This window comes from Pongo pygmaeus, chromosome 16 (assembly GCF_028885625.2).
Source record: "Pongo pygmaeus isolate AG05252 chromosome 16, NHGRI_mPonPyg2-v2.0_pri, whole genome shotgun sequence".
Lineage (NCBI taxonomy): Eukaryota > Metazoa > Chordata > Mammalia > Primates > Hominidae > Pongo > Pongo pygmaeus.
The window spans coordinates 101,467,799-101,481,007 of NC_072389.2; the positions used below are offsets into that span (position 1 = coordinate 101,467,799).

General features: G+C 35.6%; 1 non-coding gene across 1 annotated transcript; it reads left to right on the forward strand.

Moving 5' to 3' along the window:
* The first annotated feature begins 920 nt into the window (after positions 1-920).
* On the forward strand, positions 921-1,111 carry LOC129014817 (U2 spliceosomal RNA). Its single transcript, XR_008494355.1, has one exon. It is a non-coding gene; the product is annotated as a U2 spliceosomal RNA (small nuclear RNA).
* The last annotated feature ends 12,098 nt before the right edge of the window (positions 1,112-13,209 follow it).

Genomic DNA, 13,209 nt, shown 5'->3' on the forward strand with positions numbered 1-13,209 from the left:
TGGACTCTGCTTCCACCTTTGACAAGGGTTAAAGATTTCTCCAACTCACATTACTAAATAGTACTTTTAGCATCTTGATCTTAATAAGAACTGCATTTAAATTTTAGAGGCTCTCACAGTTTTCTTCTAGAAAAATGAGTGGATGTTCGCTTTTATTTTCACCAAACGGCCATACCTGGTTGTTTCCTAAACCAAAGGAAGTCAATAGTGAGGGCCTTGAAGTTTTTACCTTCAGAAAACTAAAGTAGTAGCTACCGCCAAATGCCAAATGACACTAAGCTAATGGAAAATAGTTTTTCAGTAGCATTACTGTTCATGAATGACTGCTCCCTCTCATCTCAATGGGTGTGGATTGTATTTCTCCACTCCATGGCCAAATGTCTTTCTTTGGCCAATGTGTTCCAGTGCCAGGTTTCAATTCCAAGCCAATGCTTTAAGAGATTGTGCTGCTTTTCTCTTGCCCATGATTGACACCAATGTTCTAGAGATAGATCTGTCATCCTTGGGCCCAAGGAGAAGACAACTTGGAGTACAATTGCAGCCTAAAAATAATGACTATGTAATAGAAGTAAGAAATACATGTTTTGTTGTCATAGCCATTGATTTTATCGAGTCAATAGTTACCGTGTCTTACCATAGCCTATACTGACCAATAAACTGGAAATTTCCTGTGTTAGTCCATTTGAGCTATTATAAAGGAATACCTGAGGCTGGGTAACTTATAAAGGAAAGAGGTAATTGGCTCATCGTTCTGCAGGCTGTACAAGCATGGTGCTGGCATCTGCTCAGCTTCTGTAGAGGCCTCAGGAAGCTTTTACTCGTGACGGAGGCTAAGTGGAAGCAGACAGTCAGTCACATGGCAAGAAAAGTAGCAAGAGAGAGAGGGGGGAGGTGCCACAAACTTTTAAACAAGGAGATCTATTGCTTCTTGGCCTTTTGGCTAAGATCAAGTGTAGTATCTGTTCTTATCAGTTTAATACATTATACATCCTCTATCCAAAGACAATATATTAAATGGATTTTTGGAGCAGAGAGATGGAATAGAAGCTTGCTCCATCCACTCCATGCATCAACCTGGTATTGCAGTACCTCCAGGAACAGTGCACCCCCTCGGGGTATTAAAAAAAATAAAATAAAATAAACAACCAGATCTCAGGTGAACTCAGAGCAAGAACTCACTCATCACCAAGGGGATGATGCAAAGCCATTCATAAGGGATCCATCCCAATGACCTAAACACCTCCCGCCACGTCCTGTCTATAACACTGGGAATTCCATTTCGACACGAGGTTTGGAAGGGACAAACATCCAAACCATGCTACCTCCCTACTCAAACATAAAACATCATATTTAGAAAAGTCATTATTGTTGAGGCATAACTATATTCTACATTGATTTGAAAAGGCCCCTAATTATAGCCAGCAATCATATGATGAGATTAAATTGAACTGATGAACAGATTACATAACAAAGGGGACAAAACATGTTTTGTGAAAACATACTTTAAAAATTGAACCTAGGCCGGGCGTGGTGGCTCATGTCTGTAATCCCAACACTTTGGGAAGCTGAGGCAGGCGAATCACTTGAGGTCAGGAGTTCAAAACCAGCCTGGCCAACACGGTGAATCTCCGTCTCTACTAAAAATACAAAACATTAGCCAGGTGTGGTGGCACACAGCTGTAATCCCAGCTACTCGGGAGGCTGAGGCAGGAGAGTCTCTTGAACCCAGGAAGCAGAGGTTGAAGTAAGCCTAGATTGCATCATGGCACTCCAGCTTGGGGGACAGAGTGAGACTCTATCTAAAATAAAAAAAAAATTTAAAAAAAACCCTACATTAAATTATTTTACAATCTTTCATAAAATACAAATTTGCAAGCTTTCCTAAATGGCACAATTAATTAACATTTCTATATAGCAAGGAAGGGCTGAATCTGGGTTTTGACTGCCCCTTTAAACAAGGCAACCACCATTGAATTTGCCTCAGCCCTTTCCATTGTCATCATAAGTACAAATGCCCTCCATCAACTTCCTCTGAGCCTCCACTTCCCATCTACCATGCCAGGCTTTATATCTGCTGGGTACCAGGTCTGCAACCTTAATCAGTGAGATCTTGAGACAAGTGACCGTGCCTTACTTATTTTTGCACCCTCAGCCCTGAGCACAGTGCTTGGAATGTAAGACTTGTTAGATATATGCTGGCTGTATACATAACTGCAAATGAACTTCTGTAACTAGAAGCTTCCATAGAGTTAAAGACTTAATAATCAACTAGGCTTCAGATTTACTTTGAAGTGATAAGCATATCAACCCATATAAATATTAATTAAACCCAAACAAATATGGAAGAGAATATGTGTATGAGATGAGGTAAACAGAACAGGGAGGCTGACCAGGTCAAAGGAATACATATATGATACTGGCAAGTTCTGAAACCTGCAGGGTATCTTCCAACACTCAGTTGAACTTCAAAGGTTTTTAAAAAGCAAAAAATTTAAGGACATTTTCATTCCTGATATTTAGTATCATTTAGCATGAGACTCTTGCTCCAAGCCAGGAATAGTACGGTTCATCCAAACCTTAGGAAAAGAGAATAAAATTTGATGTCTGTGAGCTCAGAACTTTAATATTAATCACAAAAGCTATATCCTTTTCCCAAACCTGCTGTATTTCATTTCCCCTTCCTTCCCTCTCCCCACCCTCCTCCTTGGTCCATTACACTTTATTCTCTTCTTGGGTGTGGGTGGCAGAGGGAGAGGTAATTCATGCTGCATCTTCAGACTGTGTGCAGAATGTGCCTCCCTTCAAGGTGAACGGCAGTAAGCGAAACTCTTCATTTAAGGGGAGAGAACAGGATCAACAGTAGGCAAAAGAATTATACACACAGATCAGCAGGACTGTGGCCAAAAAGGATCAAGTACAAACAGATCACTTTGACGTAGCATTTGTTTACTTTCTGATATATTTAAGAATAAATATGAAGACATGCACAAGATTCTGGAATTAAAATTGGAAGACTATGATTATGGGTTTTTTTCATTCACAATGTTATTTCTTTATAAAAATGAAGTGATCAAGTTAGGCTAAATTATTCTGTTAAATTAAGAAATATATACACAGTCATTTTAATCATTTTATTTTCATTGTATACTTGACTGAATTTATTTACCAGTATTACCACTTGCAGCATTTTATAAAGAACTGCTTTTAAGTAGATCTCTGCATTCAAGTTCATTCTCTCCAGTGGTCTTACCATATATCTGCATTATGCATAGCTTTGCAACAGGAGAATCACAATATCTTGTAAAAAATATAAACTCAGTGAAAGGAACTTGCCCAGGGTGCCTGTACTTTATTCACAGGTGAATTTCTATTGTCCATTATCATTTATATCTAATATGAACCATTCTGCACTGCTTGCCTCTAATCCCCATGCTTGTTAAGGCGCTTAAGAGGAGAATCAGTTGATTTCAAGGCCTTTTGGAGTTCAAGGGCAAAGTGATTATTTCCTTAAAGGAAAAAAGATCACGGACTCATCACAATTTCCAAAGTTCAGCTCTTTTTTGTTTCACTAATTAGAAGCCAGACCAAATGCATATCTGGAAGATTTTATACAAGCGATCAGCCCTTTGCCCTGAGACCAATTACAGAAAAGTGTCTTTTACACATTACTGTCTGTGACTATCTAGTGTTCATACAAGCTGTCATGTTTCACCACGAGTCATGTTAAAACCATATAATCACATAGTTGAAGAGCTAATGATATGTTTGCTCTTCTCAGTTTAATTTACAAACAGAACTGCACTCATATGCCTATGGCTTATCTGTAGCTTAAACAGGAATTCATGTAAATATACATCGATGTAGACATGTTAAAAGGCATTATTTAATCGGTAAATGAGATCATGCTCTTCTGTCTGAAAACTATAAGCTTCTATGTCTAATTCCTTCCATAGCAATATTTTTTTCTTGCAAAATGAAAGCAAAAGTTGTATGTATTTATAGAGAGATTGATTTGGATATGAACTTGAAATGTGTACTTTTCCTACACATTTTAGAGAGCTATTAATAACACTGGAGATATATCTATATATAGATATATCTAGATATAGATATATATATAGATATATCTATCTATATCGATATATATAGATCTATATATATATTAACCTTTTCAACTGTATTAGTCTGAGTTCTCCAGAGATTTACTATAAGAAATGGATTCGGCCGGGCGTGGTGGCTCACGCCTGTAATCTCAGCACTTTGGGAGGCAGAGGCGGATGGATCACGAGGTCAGGAGATCGAGACCATCCTGGCTAACACGGTGAAACCCCGTCTCTACTAAAAAATACAAAAAAAAAAAAACTAGCCGGGGGTGGTGGCGGGCGCCTGTAGTCCCAGCTACTCGGGACGCTGAGGCAGGAGAATGGCGGGAACCAGGGAGGCGGAGCTTGCAATGAGCCGAGATCGCGCCACTGCACTCCAGCCTGGGGGACACTCGGTCTCAAAAAAAAAAAAAAAGAAAGAAAAGAAAAGAAATGGATTCACATAATTATGGAAGCTAAGAAGTTCAAGAGTGGCAACCAATAGGCTACAAACTCAGGAGAGCTGGTGGTACAAGTTCCAGTCCAAGTCTGAGGCCAAAGTTGGGAGGACTGATGTTCCAACTAAAGACATACAGAAAGAATTTTTTTCTCACTCAGCATTTTATCCTATTCAGGCCTTCAAAGGATTGGATGAGGCTCACCCACATAGGAGAGGCCAGTCTGCTTTATTCAGTCTACTCATTCAAACACCTTCATAGATACATCCTAAAAGAATGTTTAACCAAGTATCCAGGTACCCCACGTTCCAGTCAAGTTGACAAATAAAATTAACCATCACACCACTAATACTATGCTGATCAGAGTCTTCACATTTATCACATTCTGGTGGTCCAATAATGTCTAATATAAATAAGTCATCTTTTAAAAGGGTTTAGATCTTGTTAGAGCTTTGAATATTTGAGCCAAATAAAATGACTTGCCCTTAAGAACAAGGCAAAGGTACCATCTTCCCACAGTAGATTCTGTGGAATGAACATAGCTCTTTTACAAAGATGTCACTTTGAAATCTATAAAGGATTTATATTAAATGCCACCTGCATTTATCAACAATTCTACATTTTATTACTGTCATAGAAAGAGAGAATGAAGCAGTAGTTACAAGAGACTGGGGAGGGGATGGGGAATACAGGATGGGGACAGGCTGGTCAACAGAGAGAAAGCTATATTCAGCTAGAAGGAATAAATTCTGGTATAATTCTGGTATTCTATTGCACAGTAGGGTGACTATGGTTGGTAATAAAATATAGCATAATAGAAAATAAGTTATAAGAGGCTTTTGAATGTTCTCACTACAAGGGAATGGTAAATGCATGGGGTGATGGATTCACTAATTACCTTGTCTTAGTCCATTTTTGTTGGTATAAAGGAATAGCTGAGGCTGGGTAATTTACAAAGAGGTTTATTTGGCTCATGGTTCTGCACAAGAAGCATAGCACCAATATCTGCTTTTGATGAGGGCTCAGGAAGCTTCCACTCATGGCAGAAGGTGAAGGGGAGGCTGCCAAATGGAGAGAGATAGAGAGAGAGAGAAAGAGAGAGAGAGAGAGAGAAGGTGCCAGGCTCTTTTCAACAACTAGTTCTCAAGGGAACAAGAGTGAGAACTCACTCCTTTAAGAATGGCACCAAGCCATTCATGAGGAATCTGTCCCCAAGACTCAAACACCTTCCACCAGGCCCTACCTCCAACACTGGGGATCAAATTTTAACATGAGACTTAGTAGGAACAAACCTCCCCTTTCCAAACTACAGCATACCCCGAGTGGATTATTACATAACGTAGATATGTATCGAAACATCAAACTGTATTCCATATATATGTGTAATTGCAATGTAGCAATTTTAAAAATAAGAAATTTTTAATTTCATTTTTTAGAAAAAGCCACCTAATTTTGACATTACAAGTGACTGTTCTCATTGAGTATTATTAATGATTAAGCAGGGAGAAACGATACTCACCAAACAATTTTCTGTCTCCTCCACTAGAGAGGAGACAGATTATAGTTGATAAAGAAAAAAAGCCTCTTCTATCAATTATGGTGGCTAGAAAGTGGTTAATCTTTAAAGAGAAGAAAAATATCTTTAATCAATGGCACACAAGTAAAAGCCATATCTTCCTAAGAGTGTCAAGCAAGCATTCCAGGTCTTGGTCATTGTAGTATATGTCTCTGTCCATGCAACTTTAAAGTAATCCACCTTACAAGAGTTTGGCTAGAGTTACTAAAATTTTCTTATTTCAATACTGCAATGTCCATGTTTGTAAAATTAAATATTACTTATAAGGATCACATTCTGGCTTTATTTCATATAGGCAGTTCCATATTCAGAGTCTGCTATTGTTTTAAACAATAAAATGTCTAATTAAGTAAATCATAGTTTATGGTGCTAATTTCTAGGGAATGCCAGATGAAATGAAAGGTGGTTAATTCTAAGTAGAGGGGACTAGGAAGGCTTCTGTGAGATTGTATTTGATCTGGGCCTCTAAGAATAAAGAGTTTTGTTTGACTGTGGAAAAATACACATAACATAAAAAATTCCATTTCACCACATTAATTATATAGATATGATTTTTTAACAGAGTAAAGCTTTGAAGTCCAGGAATAGAGCACCTGCACACCACAACAGAAAATTTTGAAAGCACATGAATATTATTTATGAATGGCTGGGTGTGGAAAGTTTGGAAAATATTAGGTGACATAGGTAGTTTGATTTTCAAACTAAAAATTTTGGAATTTATTTTGCAGACCATGAGGAAACAAGTGGCATTTTTGTAGGATTTGAAAGCACGAAACTAGGAAAGGGCAGTCATCTTCTCGATTAGGGAAATTTAGGTGGAATTGGAGATACATGAAAGCCAAGAAGACAAGATATTTAATAATATTGCAAATGGCCAGATAAGTAAAGTGAAAAAAAAAGGCAATAGACATGATGAATATAATGGCAATACCCATGGCACATTAAATAGAGAAGGCTGTTAAGGAAGGAAGGCCTGAGTAAACAAGATTTCAAAATATTACAGAATTTAGGATGTTGCAAACTGAATCAAAACTGAAACATCAAGGAAACCTAGACAAAAGGTAGTTTCAAGAATAAAAGAGTTTCAAGAGAATTATGGCAGTCGATACTGTCAAATTCTTAAGAGATTTCAAGTGGGCTGAGAGGCCTCACAGTCATTTTATACAACAAAAACAAAAACACTGTTTCTTTGAGTATTATGACATTCGGCTGGGCCAGAAGCTTCCCAAATCTAAGGTTTTGAACTTTGAAAATGGGAAGAATGATACTATTTAGAAGTCCAGAGGTAGGTCTAATTTAATAAAAGTCAAAGTAAGATAAGATATTGTAGTCAGCTCCAAAATTACAGGGTTAGTCCACATGGAAAAATGTATGTCACGCTTTACAAATACTTTCAAATGACCCATAAATTCAGCATTAAGATAAACTAAATAGACAATATTGGATACCGATTACAAAATCTGGTAACAAATATCAAAGCTAGGTTGCTTTAAAATCACCACTCAAATCATGACAGTCTCTGAATCATAGATGTGGAAATAAGACATTGACTCAGAAATCAATTACAGAAGATATTTAAAAATATTTTGGAGAATTAGGGCAATGACAGAAAACAATACCAAAAAAAGTGGAAACCAATAGCAAATACCATATAAAATCTTATCAAGAATGACAAACAAATAATAAAAATTAAGAAAACAGGATCCCAATAAGATTTCCTAATTTAAGGTATGTATATTATAGCTGAATTTAATATTTCTTGTTATTCATTTGCTGCCTACATGTAAATTAATTTATGAATTGATTTATAAGCCAAAATAAAGGCACAGATTGCTTTAATGTATACAAAACAGATGCTCTGAATATCCCTATATGCAGATTTCATGTATACATGGTAAAGCTTGAGTTGCAAATACCCACTTAAGAACGCCTATTCATAATTTAGAGAATAAGTTCCACTTAAAACCATAATTCTGCCTCTGTGAAATAAACAGGAAGGTAGTCAACACTGGACGTTGTGAGAAAACTGCCAAGATTTAATAAGTGTTAACTCATCATGCTGCTGTTTTAGCAAATTTACCAGTAGGGAATAATCCTGGGAGAAGTGTATGGGGAAGCCATATCTCAAACTGATAAATTGGTTATGTTCCTTTTTTCCCTCGCAGTGGACCTCAGGGAAGCCCGGTGACATCTCAACAGAATGACCATTTCCCCAACAATCGCCTCCACTAAAACTTTAAAATCCCTGCTGAAACCACCCAATCCTGCCAAATTAGTGCCTTAGGTGGTCCCACTATACTTTTTAGATGCCTTAGAATTTTCTTTAGCCTGATAACTGAAGAATAATGAAGGACAACTCCTTGTTTCAAATGGAGTCACCAGGATGATCAAGTGGCTCTGCCTTCTCTAATCTCTTAATCCTTCTCCCAAGGTAGCTTATTCATTACACCAGGGAACCCATTTTTAGCTATCCTTGGCACATGAAGGAACTACCCAGAGGAGGGAGTTAAGGAGAGGGTGGGGAAGCCAAAAGCCCTTTCCCTAAGAGAATCCATAAACACAGAATAGAAACAGTTGAAATGGCCCTGAAATGAATATGGCGTAGATGAGATAAACTGACAAGAAGAGGATGTTGGCAGCTTGGATCAGAGGGTTCAGGAAGATATGAATTATTTCAAGAAGAGAAAGTGAGTCAAATATGAATGAGTGACTGCCTCAGGAGGACAAAGAGAAAGAAGAATCTTGGAATTAAAGGATGCAAACATAATCTTCAGAACAAATTCAAGATAAAGTTTATTCCTTTACAAATGCTATTTCTTTTTTCTTTTCTTTTCTTTTTCTTTTTCTTTTTTTTTTTTTTTTTTTTTTTACTTCTTTTAGAATTAGCAATTTTGAAACAGAAAATGAGGTGCAACTTTAGGTCTCACACCTTATACTCTCAGAGCTCCTCTCCATGCCAAGATTCAGGGCCATGTGTAGACTATCGTCTTTGCATTCTGGCCATAGCTCATTGGGGTGCAGATGACCAACTGGCTGAATCTAGACCAATAAAATTTTCCTCTTAGAAGTATGGAAATACGACACAGAGCTGCTGGTAAGTTTCTGTTAATGAATTGGATTGGGAAGTGATGTATGTAAAACAGTAAAACAGATGCATGGTGGTACTGATTACCCATTTGCTTGTCTAAGCTGAGAAACTATTCTACAAAAAAGGATGAGAAAAATGAAGCAGTTGGAAAGGAAACAATGGTGAAACTTCTGAGGCTCACAGAAACAGTATGTTTATCTTGGTTTCTGGCTTTCCAATCCCCAGTTCCATGGAAATGAAACATGGCTTTACATCAAACCCTAGATGTTATGAGATCTAAAAATAATCCCTTTTACTTTGTACATATTGGTTTAATTGGTCTTTCTTCCTTATAACCAAACAATTCCCAAAATATAGATGTTAAAGAATTTTAAAAGTTGCAGTATACATTTATTAAGTATACAGTATTTCGGTACAAAATATATATCCACTACACAATATTGCAAATTTGTTTTGGGGTTAAATAGGTTGTTCTGAGATGTGCTCACCACCAGTTATGCCACACTCTAAAATAGTGAGCAGGAGCCAAATCATGAAGAATATTAAATGTCATTCTTTAGAATATTTGAAAACCATTTGTAAGAGAGAATTATTTAAAGCAAATCTTTTCTCTCTTGGGCATAAACATTTTCCTGCAATTAATTTCCAAGTCCACATTTTCCATATGAAATTCAGAAAAGAAATAGCCCCAAATACACCCATTTCCAAAAATGGGAAAAATTATATTATTGATACTTTTTTTAAAAAAGGTACTGACTTTCCCAAAGGCCAGTTCAGATGCTTAGGGTGACACAAGACTCTTTTATGTAACAGCCCCAAAACTGAACATGCTTCATGTTTAACTAAAGAAATATAAAATTATCAAAGCAATTAATTAAAGGCTGTCAGAATCAGAAGGTTTAAATAAGTGTAAATTTCTAATTGGTAAAGAAAGTTCCTTCTTTTGAAAGGGAAATACTAAAGGCAGTATAGTTATCTCATAATCAGTAGATATTAGTGTTGGATAAATATTAGTGTCTAGACTTCTGGTTACAGTGCACTAGTTAATTTGCTCCAAATTTCTTGCTGAAGACAACTAGAAAAGTTGGGTAAAATATAAAAATCTACTCATTGGTGAAAACAATAGGTACACAGAAAAATCTTTTTAAAAACTAACTATATAAGAAAGAAAAGACAGATTTCCTCTTAAGAAACAACAATAAGATATACATCTAACTTCTCAATAGAAACATAGGAGGCCGAGGACAAAGGAATATATTTTTGAGATGTTAAAAAGAAGTAACTTCCAACTTAGAATTTTATATCCACTAAAAACTGTCCTTTCAAAATAAAAGAGAAGTATAGCAATTTTTAGAAAAATATTAAGAGGGTTTATTATCAGCATGCTTGCACAAAAGGGGGTGCTAAAAGGTGTGTTTGGACAGAAGAAAACTAACGTAAAATCAAAGATCAGAGATCCAGAAAATAATGAAAAGCACAGATAGATAAATAACATCAACTGTAAGAAAAATGATAATAATGTCATATTATATTTGTATATTTAGAATGAAAATAAATTTCAAGAAATCATACTGATATGATTTTCTTTTTTTACAGTCCGAGGCTCACTCTGTAACCCAGGCTAGAGTGCAGCACAGAATCATGGCTCAAACTTCTGGACTCAAGTGCTCCTCCCCCCTTAACCTCCCATGTAGATAGTACTACAAGCATGCACTACTATGCCCAGCTAATTAAAAAAAAATTGTAGAGATGGGGTTCTCACTCTGTTGCTCAGGATAGTCTTGATCCTCCTGCCTTGGCCTCCCAAAGCACTGAGATTATAGGCTTAACTATCTTGCTTTGACTAAAAAGAGAGTCAGAGTACCAACTAGTACATCTTTGCTAATCTAAAAAACACATTCTCTGATCTCTAGGCTAATCACTAATAAAATAGTGAAAGGAAAAATCACTTTCAATATGATAGGGGAGAAATTAGAATACAAAAATACTCTATAAGATGAAATATATACAGAGAGAAAAAGAAAGAGCATCAGGAAAAAAATAGAACACACTTAGCAAAGCGATACGTTTAAGTAAAATTCTACCAGCAGTTATATAAAATATAAATGCACAAAGTGCTCCAAATTTAAAAAAAAAACTGTTTCTGTCAGTATTAAAAAATCTCAACTAAATGCTATAAGTAACATATCTATATTCTATCAAATATTAATAAGTTGAAAATAAGAATGGAGAAAGATATACCATGAAAATACTAACCATAAAGTGGAAAAAATACTCATTTACCTATATTAATAGAAGGCATTGCACTTTAAGGCAAGAAAATTCAAGCAGCAAAATAATAATAATAGGTTCAATTTATCAAGAATTCAAACTAGAACACATCCAATAACAAAGCCTAAAAATATGTAGAAAAGATGGGAACAAAATTTGAAGAATGAAAAGGCAAATCCACAATTCTAGTGGAAGATTTTAAAATACAAATGTCAGTAACTAAAATCAAACAAAACCAAAAAACAATAAGCAAACTAAAAAATTATTATGGATGTAAAAATTTTTAGTAACAACATCCACAAAACTGACCTCATGGAATTTTGTAGAGCCAATTCTAGGCATCCAATACCTTCAGAATACATATTTTTGAGTACATATGAAACATTTCTAAAAACCATAGGGATGATCAAAACAAATTTCAAATAATTAAAATCATGCAAGGAATATAATTTGACTGCAATACAATTTTTCTAGAAATAGATAAGAAAAAGAGAACTAGAGAACATACTTATGTTTGGGAAATTTAAAATAACTATTTATAACTAACCCACAGGTCAGAGAAGAAATAACATAGAAATCAGAAAATATTTTCAATCGAAATAAAAATTTTAAATATTGTATACTGAACGTGCAATGAAATCTACTACCTAGTGCGATAGCTATAACCCAGAATACATATATTAGAAAAGAAAGAAGCTGAAATTCAATCATCTCAAAAATTTAAGGGAAAAAAAGCTGGCAAATTAAGCCCAAAGAAAGAAAAAGGAGGAGAATAATGTACAAAAATTATTAGGTTAGGTAAAACTAATATAAAATGGAGAAGACCAACAAAGCCAAAGTATGTTATCTGGATACACTAAAAAAAAAATTGAAAGGCTTAGAGTAAGACTAATGAAAGTGAAAGAGAGATGTGAGAGTGTATAAAAATGATCAATGTCAGAAAGGAAAAGAGAGACATTACTACAGATGTTTTACACTTTTAAAGGAACACAGGAAATAGTATGAACATTTATTCTAATAATCTCTAAAATTTAAATGATGCAAATAATTTTTTAAATAACCAAATGGACACAAGAAGAAATGAAAAAAACCTAATCCGTAAATAAATGACATCTCACAAAAAAGAAAAGCAAAGATGAAGGAAAGAGAAGAAGGGTGGGTAGGAGAGGGGAGGGCAGAATAAATGTGAAGATCCAGATAGCTTTACTGTTGAATTGATTTTAGGGAAGAAATTATGCCAGTTCTACTTATGCTGTTACACAGAAGAGTGAAAGAGGAACTTATTCTCCCACTCATTTTCTTGAGGACAGCATAGGCCTTGTTACCAAAATTTGATTAAAAGAACATAAAATTACAGTACCTAAATGTAAAAATTTTAGAAAACTATAGCAAAATAGGAACGTGATGGTCCATAGTAACTAATTTGGGTTTAATTTAGTTATTCAAAGTAGCTTTAATATTTAAAAAAAAATCATTGTGTTCCAGGAACAGAAAACCAAACTCTGCATGTCCTCACTCGTATTTGGTAGTTGAACAATGAGAACACATGGACACAGAGAGGCGAACATCACATACGGGGGCCTGTTGGGGGGTAGGGAGAAAGGGGAGGGAGAGCATTAGGACAAATATCTAATGCATGCGGGGCTTAAAACCTAGATGACAACAAACACACCACCTTGGCACACGTATACCTATGTAACAAACCTGCACATTCAGTACTTGTATCCCAGAACT